The following is a 10024-nucleotide window of genomic DNA, read 5'->3' as shown; positions in this document are numbered from 1 at the left end:
TGGAGCTATGATATGGAGAAGCATAAAGCAGTCTAAAATCTCAGATTCCACCATGAAGGCTGAGTACATAGCTGCGTCAGAAGCAACTAAGGAAAAAGTTTGGCTAAAGAAGTTCTATTCGGATCTTGGTGTCATTCTAGAAATGGATAAATCGCTTATGTTGTTTTGTGACAATACAGGAGTGATAGCCAACTCGAAAGAACCTCGTAGTCACAAGAGGAGTAGGCATGTAGAAAGGAAGTATCACATTATTCGAGAATATGTGGGCAGGGGAGATGTGAAGGTTATGAAGAGTGCATCTGAAGACAATCTTGCAGATCCATTTACAAAGACACTACCAGAAGCTACATTTGATAAACATATCAAGGAAATGGTATTAGTAGAATTAAGGAATTAGTTTCAATTTGTGCAAGTGGGAGTTTGTTAGGGTTTTATGCCCTAATTAAAACCCAATTTCTTTGTAATATCATTTATTATCAATAAAAGAATAGAAATCATTTTTTGACTTGGTCAATCACTTTGCTCACATGTTTTATTTTCTTGATTATTTGTTTAATATAAACTTCTCTTAAATCCCAAGCATATATCTAATCGTATTTATAGTGACGTAATCACAATGGAATATAAATATGATTATATGTTCAAAGTAATTTAGTCCTAAGATTAGTCAGTGCACAGGATTTACACTGACTTGCCAATCTACGATATGATCTACTTACACATTGTAGTGTTACGTTCTTTCCAGAACATTAGCAAAGTAGATTAGATCAGATGTATTTGTTACATCGGACAGGACCGATATTGACAGTTGATAGGATAAGTAAACATATCATTATTATCTATTCGAGTCATATCATATAATTGACCATAGGTCAATTCAATCTCAATTCTGAGTGGTTAGTATTCTAACTGATTGTATTATTTGAGTTCTTTGACTTGTTCGTTACCAGCTTACCCTATGGACTAGCCCATACTTACATCTTGGGAACTCGGTAGTATAATTGAGTGGGACTGTTAATCATAGATATGAACATCTATAGATTCTGATGAAGAAGTGAAATGATGGTTTCATTTTAGTTTGGTTCAAGCTGCTAAATGATAGAGATCTCATTTCAGTAATTAATATTAGTTTACTGAAATATCATTTACAAGGAACTAAGTGTTTTAAGGATAAAATACAATGAGGGGTAAAATGGTATTTTAGTCCCATCTCATTGTAAACCGTCTATAGAGGATTGGGTGACAATTATAGTTGTAATAATGGATAATTAATAGCATATATATATTTGTTATAGAGCGTTCTATGAATTCAAGAGTGCAATTCCGAGTCTTTAGTGGAGTCACGAGGAATTAATAAGTTAGTAAATTTATTTGTTAAATTTATGATAACTTATTGGAGCTTGATTTCAGAGGCCCATGGTCCGCACTGTACCTTGGATAAAATCATCTAGATAGTCTCAATTAATTGATTTAATTATCAAAGCTCACTAGGTCAATTTTGGATAGTTTCATAGAGTTATGTAATTTTGAGAAGAAAATATAAATTACGATAGATTTATTAATTAAGATAAAATAGTATCTAAATTAATAAATAAGTTTACATCAAGGTTCAAATTATAAATAATTAATTTGATAAAGGATTTAAATAATTATTTAATTAATTAAATCAATAGAAAATAATAGACGCCTTGATTTTAAGTCCAATAGGCTTATAATCAAATGGGAAATTTCACAAGCCTAGAACCCATGATAATTTCAACCTAGGGCTGTTAATTGGCTATTATTTTATTGATTTTTTAATTAAATAAATGACCTAATTGAGTCTATAAAATGAATGTTAAGAGAGAGTTGAAAAACAAGTCAAGTCACAAGTTGAAACACAAGTTTCTGATAGGTTTTAGATTCTCTCTCAGCATAAATCATTTTCTAAGCCTTGTTGTTGTTTTCTCTTATTCTCTCTGTATCTATCTCATGTGTTGAGAATTTCCCACTCTAGTCAAGGTGATCCTAAGGATACTTTGGAAGGCTGTGAAGAAAATTGAAGATCGGTTCAGTTTTTTGGTAATACTCTGTGACAGAAAAGATACAAGGGTTTGAGAAACTGAAGGAATGACTCTATTATTCCACTATGTATACTATAAGTGTTCTTATCATTATTTCTCTTTGAATTCAATTTTAGAAACATGTAGCGACCCAAATTTGCTAATAAGGCTTGGGGCCCTGATTAGCGTGCCTGGAGGGCAATAATTGTTATATTGAATTAATATGTGAATTTAATGAATATGTGATTGGAAATGCATGTTTAGATGAATTAAATATGCACGTGGGTCCCATTTGGTTGTTAGGGGCATATTTGTAATTTTAGCCCGTTGAGGGCATAAATGTAATACTTGTATATGTTGTCATTGATACCACGTGTGAGTGGTGATATAATTGTGATGCACGTTCCGAGACGGTCCTAGGGAGCTGTTTTTCTAAAAGTCACAATGGGGTTAAATACCCGGCTCGGGAGGAGCCTAGGGTTATTTTGGGAATATTGTAACTTGAGTATGAGAATTATTGAGAAATGGCTAGTGGCACTTTGGTAACTTGGGTAACTATAGGTAACTCTTGAGGATAGTTGTTGTAAGTGGGAGAGTGGTATTCTTGCAAGAGATTAAGGAAAAGTCTAGGATGCCCTTGAGGATTAGCTAGAATCTAAGTTAGAAGGGAGGGCAATTGGGTCATTTGGCTTAGGTGATAGATAAGCCTTGGCTGAGGGAAAAGTTTAGAACGTTCTCACATTTTGGCTTATGCAAGAATTGTGTTTTGGATGCTCTAGAGAGAACTAGAAACCTGGAAGGAAGGAAGGAAGGAAGATCTCTGGAGTTTTGTGGGATCAAGAGGGGAATCATGCCAAGTAAAAACTAGAGGATTGTTCTGCATATTGAGGTAAGGAAATCTAAGTAATTATTTTGTAGAATTCAGCTAAGAATGTTATGGTTTGAGAGTAGAATTGCGTGTTGTCTTGTGGATTATTGGAGTGAAGTTCAAATTGGGATTAGTGGAATTGAGCTTGGAATTGGATAGGGAAAGTAGCTCAAGGTCGAATCTCTATTTGAGGTGAGAGTTTCATGCATTTATGAGGTTATGCTCTGTTATGGTTTAAGTTTTATGAAGTTTTAAACCATTTGGTGAATTATGGGTTTGAATGTGTATTTAAGCTAGTTGTTGTTGTTTCTAGGTTACTATAAAGTCTATTTTGGGTTTTAAGTTGATTTGGACTTGGGAGTATATTGGGGTTGATTTGGAAGAGTTTTGGCTCGGGAAAATGTTGGGGAAAAACCCAGTTTCTGGGTTCGCGTATGAGCGTCGCGGCCCTGTTCTTTCGCACCGCGGCACTAGGTTGAATTAGGAGGAGGGAATCATTCTGGGCATCGCAGCCCCTATAGGGTTGTGCCGCAGCGCTAGGCCAATTTCTGGGCAGGGGGAAAATGTGTTTTCAGGGTTTTGGCTTAGGGCGCTCGGGGGACGCTTCCACTACCTTGTGCGGGGAAACGGGGGGTCCCGAGAGCACAGGATTGGTTCCAGGAGATGATTATGAATTGATTAGTAATGAGAGTGCTATGTATGTGTTGTGACTAGGTTTCCAGCGAGGCTCGGGTTAAGGGACCGTGCTCGAGATTTCGGTGCACAAGAAGCTCGGGACACAGGTAAGAAAACTGTTATACCCATAGAGCAGGGCGAGGCCCCAGTTGTGTTGCAGGGCACGACCCTATATGATTATGTGCAAGGCATAGCCCATTGATTATGTTAATATGTGTTTGAGTGTTTGATCAATCACGCTATGTATGCATATATGTGAATGAACGGCCTAGGCCGGGAACGGTGAAGGCCGAGAACGGCAAGGGCCGAGAATGGCGAGGGCCGAGAATGGCGAGGGCCGAGAACGGCAAGGGGGCTGGGAGCAGCGTTTAGCATGCAGAGTGCGAGTTGCTAGGGTAAGACCCTAAAGGATACCTGGGATATCCTTATGGTGTTGACCGTGAACCCAGGGCCTGGTAAAGCATTTAGGACGGCACGACCGTATGTGTTTAGCCTGTTGGTGAATTTGTTTTGTGTTGAGTAATTGATATGCATATGTTATCTATTTGTGTGGAGTTTTCTTGCTGGACTTCGGCTAACGGGTGCTCTGTGGTGCAGTTAAGGGGAAGGGGAAGGCTGACCAACCATGATTATGGAGAGTGTGAGGCGATGTGTACATGTCCGGTCTGCCTGGCTGTCACAGCCAGGGGTATTTTTTGGAAGATGCTTTGTACTGAATCCTATTTTGTCGTGCAATCGACTTTAAACATATTTTGAGTTGTAAATGTTTATAAACAATATTTTGGGGATCCCTAATGCAAAACACTCATAATTTTTCAATGAATTATTACATTTTCAAATTATGTGATTTTAATTCAGTTTAGTTACACTTTTGGGCTAAATGCTTAGTTAGCAAGTTAAATGCACATTTTAAAATCACTTAGTAATGACTCTAAGATCACAAGCGATTTAGAAGTCTGAAAAGAGAAAATAAAGCCCGATCCTCTTCCTTGAGTACTCTTCTTCTATTTATAAGCTCAGGGAAGATTTACATTGATTTGTTACAGATATTATTTCCTAAATAATCGGATATTCAGGAAATCATGGGAGAGAATCTCGGATTCCATCATAACTGCCCAAGATCTTTTCTGCGTATAAAGTGCGTACGACCAGGCTAGTAGTATAAGAAACTGATCGTCTGAAACAAGGTGCTTTCCTGGTCGATAGTCGAACACGCATTCTTCCAGGTGTCAGCCATGTGTAATGAATACTTGCCACGTCATTCGCTTCTGATTTTTTGGATAACATTTGCCCCCCAAGTTTGTTTGTTGCGACCAGTAATGAAGAAACTTAAGGGATCAACTGTTCATATCCCCACGATGTTTGTCAGAACCCCCGTGCGTTCTTGTAAATCGTGACATAATTATGTCTAATCAAGCCTTTTCAGTTTCCAAAAAGGTAATTTTGATGGCTTGTCAACTTCCCCACGTCTTGAAAATGAGAAGCGATTATTATCGCCTTTTGGCTGTCCCTATGCTTTTTATAAGTAGGTCTTCCTTCTCCTTCAAGAAAATTTTTTATCCATCAACTTTGTTAAAATCTTCAAGAACCCGCACCAGTGTTCAGAGCTCTAAGAACGAGTCCGACGTTGTGTCGCAGGTCTTCCGATTCAAGTTTTTACCTTCCTCCGAACTTTCGTCTCGCCCAGGTAAGAACTTTGTTCCTTTTTGATCTGTACTACGCCATGCATGCTATTTTTCTACTCTGATGTGTTGCGTTCTTGAATAAGGTTTTTAGGGTTTTTATTATAAATCGCCTAACGTTCTGCAAAATTGCGTCTTTACACCTGGTATGGGTCTATTTAGGATTTTGATAGGTAGAGTTTCTGATTTGGGACGTTAGGCTGTTGAAAGTTTCAACCTTTAGGCTAGACGAAAGAAAAACTGTAAAAAAATTCCCGCCCTTTAGGAGTTGGAAAAGGTTCTTTTTAGAAAATGTATTTTTTTCTTTTTTGATTCGATTTAACCACGTTGAAGTCAGCGTAGGATTAGGATGCTGCTGGCTATTTAGGCACGAGCAATGTTATCCCAGCTTCCCCACACTACTTCGCGGATTGTGTCTGATATCCTCCATTGTCTATTTGTAGTTCATATGCAAGACCCTTGGGGGGGAGAGAGACCTATCGAAGACGAACTCCTAGCCCAGCTGCTCGAAGGCGAAGAGAATCCATCCACATTGATTCCAGAAATCCCGTTTTCACGTCCTAACCCAAATCCTCAACCAGCTCCTGCCCAAAAAATGGCCAGAACAAAAACCAAGGGCAGAAAAAGACGCGATTCTCCTCAAAGTCAGCCTCCTACTGACGCCCCCTCAACCAGTGGTCGAGGAGAATTTCCTCCTGAGACCAAAGTTCAGGCACGTGCCCGTCCTCGTCATGTCAACCAGCCGGCTGTCGAGTGGCACATGGTAGCTCCGAGCACGGTGACCATTCGAATGGTCTCCAATTATTTAACCAAGTATAATCTGAAGGGGGTGACCCTAGTCAGACCTACTGTCGACCAGCAAGCCAACCTTCCAGGTGGGGCTTATAGCGCCTGGTCGAGATACCACCTTGAGGCGGGTGCCACCCTGCTTCTGCATTCATTTTTTCAAGGGATTGTTAATTACTTCGGGGTGGCCCCTTTCCAAATTACCCCGAACGGATACAGGATGCTGACTGCGCTTTACATCCTTTACAAAATCCAGAAAATGGCCAGCCCCCTCCCCTCACGAGGTCAGTTATTTATTTGACCTCAAATCCAACCCCAACCAAGACAGTACGAGGTTTTTTCATTTTTGCCATCAAGAGACTGGACGCACCTTCCTGTCTGAGACTACCCATATCTCTAATGCGGGGAAGTATCACCTGGAGTACTTCCTCACACTTGATATTGTTGCGGAAAACTTGGCGTTCACCCGAGGAGGTAAGGAAAAATAACGAGCCTTAAACCAGTAGTTCCTGCCCTTTAAATTTTTCTTGTCGTAACATTCTACTGTTCCACTGTATTCCAGGTCCATGGTTGCGCCTAACCCCCACTCTAGGAATGGAGTCAAGGGCATCACTCTTAGCGAGTATGTCCAATGCTGCTAAGAGTGTAAAAAATTTGATCACTGAGGCTAACCTTAGGTTGGCTGGCCTTAAGGGCTCTCCACTCGCGACCAGTGAACCTGCGGCGGGTGGTGTTCATGCTGGGGAACGTGAGCAGGATCCTGAGCAGCAGCCTTAGTCACCTCCTCCTAGGAGACCAACTGTGGTTACTATCAAGGAACCTGCTGCTACCCATCGAACAACAGAACCGTCAGTCCCCAAGGGCAAGGGGAAACAAAAGGATGCTGAGCCTGCCGAACAGTCTGACGACTCGTCGGATGTACACGGTACACAATTCTCGTTTTTAAATAACTTGCCCATTCCTGTCCATCTATTTGACGGGGACGGCAACTTTAGGAACGCTCCTTCTTTAAATTCAGATTTCTTCCAGGAACTAGGTAGTTCTGTAGATAATGTTACGACCAGTAGGCATAGCTCGGGTACCTTACTTTTGCAACTCTTACATTCTAACTTATGTTTCTTTGCGATCATTTAAGCTCATTGTTTGAATGTTATCCTTTGCGCAGGCATGAATTCAGGGGACTTCTTTGCACACTATCAAGCTGCTGCCGAAGCTTCTGTCCTGAAGGACGGTAAAAGGGTCCGAGGGGAAAGTAGCAAGACCCCAGCGAAGAAAGCTCGAACAGAAAATGCTTCCACAGACGCTCCCTCCAAAGGGAACTTAACACATCCGCTTGCTCCTGAGCAGCAAAATCCCACTCCCGCTAAACCTCGATCCTCCTCGAAGGCCGTAGACAAAGAGGCCATGGATCATCTGTCTGAAGGCTCCCTGCCTAGCCACGTAGTTGGCATGGCCAGGGAGAGGATATATCGGCTCTCCAAGCATAAGCGCTCCCAGGTCGCCATCAATGACACTGCAACGATGGATATCCATGACATCATCAACAGAGGGTTGAATGAGATAGCCAGTGTAAGTTGTCTCTTGTTGCTTTGTCCTTTATGCTAAACTTCCTTTCTTAACTCTTTATTTTTTAACCCATTTTTCCTTCAGGGGTTTTTGTCCTTGACTGCTAGCTGGCGTCGAGCCGGGGCAATGGTCTCTCGAGTCAGGCTTGCCCAGGCTAAGCAAGTGCTTAAGGATGAGAAAGCCAAGCTGCTCGAGGAAAACAGCAAGCTGCTTGTGGAGAACAAGGAGTTGTCTAAGCTGAACGAGCAGTTATGCGAGGACCAATCCACTCTTACTCGAGAGCTTCAGGAGAGTGAAGATGCCCGAGAAAAAGCCAACGAGGAGCGCAAAAAAATGGAAGGGGAGTGCTGTCCTTAATACCCAAGAGTGTAAGCAGTACATGCTTGATTTGACCGCCAGTAGGGATGAGGTAACGAGGCTCGGGAAGCGGGTAAAGGAACTTGAGGAGCGCATTCAAGAGCTCGAGGAGGATGGTGCCAGAAATCTGGAGAAGTATAAGGAAGCCACCTTCCTAAGCTTTTATGATTTTTGGAAACATAACCAGGGGGCTAGAATCGACTACTTAGCTGAGAACTTGCAACAGTCGCTAATGGCGGAATGCACTGCTCGGTTTGAGGCGGAAAAGAAGGCCAAGGCCCAGACTCCTGCTGCTGGTGCCAAAGATGATCCTCCAGCTGACACGAATGCTCCTGCTCCAAAATAACTTATATTTTTTATCTTTCACAATTTTTGCGGCCCACAGGCCTATTTGTAAAGACAATTTCCTTTTATTGCTGCATGGGCAGCTAATTTTACTTATGTTTGAACAATTACATCCGAGCAGTACTGCTCGCGATGTAAGGATTTTCCTTTTAATTTCATATTTACATCCGAGCACTAATGCTCGTGGTGTAAACGGTTACCTTAATGATATTATAATATTTCTATTATAATACATGTTCGCATGACCGAACTTAGCATAGTACTTTGGTTTGATTTAACAAAATCATAAATTTTGAAAAATACTCTAAGTACTGTAGCATGCTTTCACTTATTTTGTTCATGTGTTTACATACCTCATGGTATGCTTTTCTATTGATGTGCCTTGTATGCCCCCTAAGTGATCGAGGAGCTTTAGGTCCTTGGTCACTTGCATTGACCATGACCTGTTCGAACATTTCTGCTCAGTATGAAATTCAACACTTGTAATACATCAAAACAACACATGTAATGAACAAATACTTGTAAAAATAAATTCACAAAAGTTGGCAAGAATGACTGGCTGTGCACAGTCCCTTATATTCTCGTATTAAAAATGGACTAAACATGTCTTTACGAGTGATTCTAAAATAGAATCTTACATATATGAGTGATTAGCCATACAACGTGGCTAACCCTCTTTGCTAAACTTGTAGAAAGAAAAATTTAATACAAGCCAGTCCTTTAAAAAGGAGTGTTCACTGATAATACTTGCGCATGTGTTCTCCATTCCAATAATGTGTAACGAGATCTCCGTTTAGGCGTGCAATTTTGTAGGTGCCCGGATGAAGGACTTCTTCAATCTGGTAAGGTCCTTCCCAATTAGGTCCGAGCACTCCAGCAGTGGGGTCGCGGGTATTTAAGAAAACTCGTCGTAGCACCAAGTCACCGACGTTGAATTTTCTTTCCTTAACTTTTGAGTTAAAGTACCAGATGACTTTTTGTTGGTATCCAGCAACTCAGATTTGGGCTTCCTCCCGTGTCTCATCAATAGAGTCTAGGGACTCCATCATCAGTTGGCTTTTCTGGTCCTGGTCGTATGTTATGCGTCGATGTAAGGGGGGATCTAACTCGACAGGTAACATAGCCTCATATCCGTAGGCTAAGGAAAATTGGGTATGACATGTCGCTGTTCGGTGAGACGTTCTATACGACCAGAGGACTTCAGGTAGCTGTTCTGGCCATGCTCCTTTGGCGTCTTCGAGCCTCTTCTTTAGTGTATCCTTAAGAGTTTTATTCACAGCCTCAACCTGCCCGTTTGCTTGGGGATGCGCAACTGAAGAGAAGCTTTTAATAATTCTGTGTCTTTTGCAGAAGTCGGTAAATAAATCGCTGTCAAATTGGGTTCCGTTTTCTGAAACTATCTTTCTGGGCAAACCATATCGACAAACAATGTTCTTGATGACAAAGTCAAGAAATTTTTTGGTCGTTATGGTAGCGAGTGGTTCAGCTTCGGCCCATTTGGTGAAGTAATCAACTGCCACGACTGCGTACTTTACTCTGCCTTTTCCCGTTGGCAGGGATCCAATCAAATCTATGCCCCAAACAGCAAAAGGCCACAGACTCTGCATTTGTTTCAACTCGTTTGGAGCTGCTCGTGGAATTTTGGAGAACCTCTGACACTTATCGCATCTTCCTACAAACTCCATCGAATCCTCGTTCATGGT

The sequence above is a fragment of the Humulus lupulus genome, chromosome 3, assembly GCF_963169125.1.
Source record: "Humulus lupulus chromosome 3, drHumLupu1.1, whole genome shotgun sequence".
Taxonomy (NCBI): Eukaryota; Viridiplantae; Streptophyta; class Magnoliopsida; order Rosales; family Cannabaceae; genus Humulus; species Humulus lupulus.
This window is presented reverse-complemented; position numbering follows the sequence as displayed.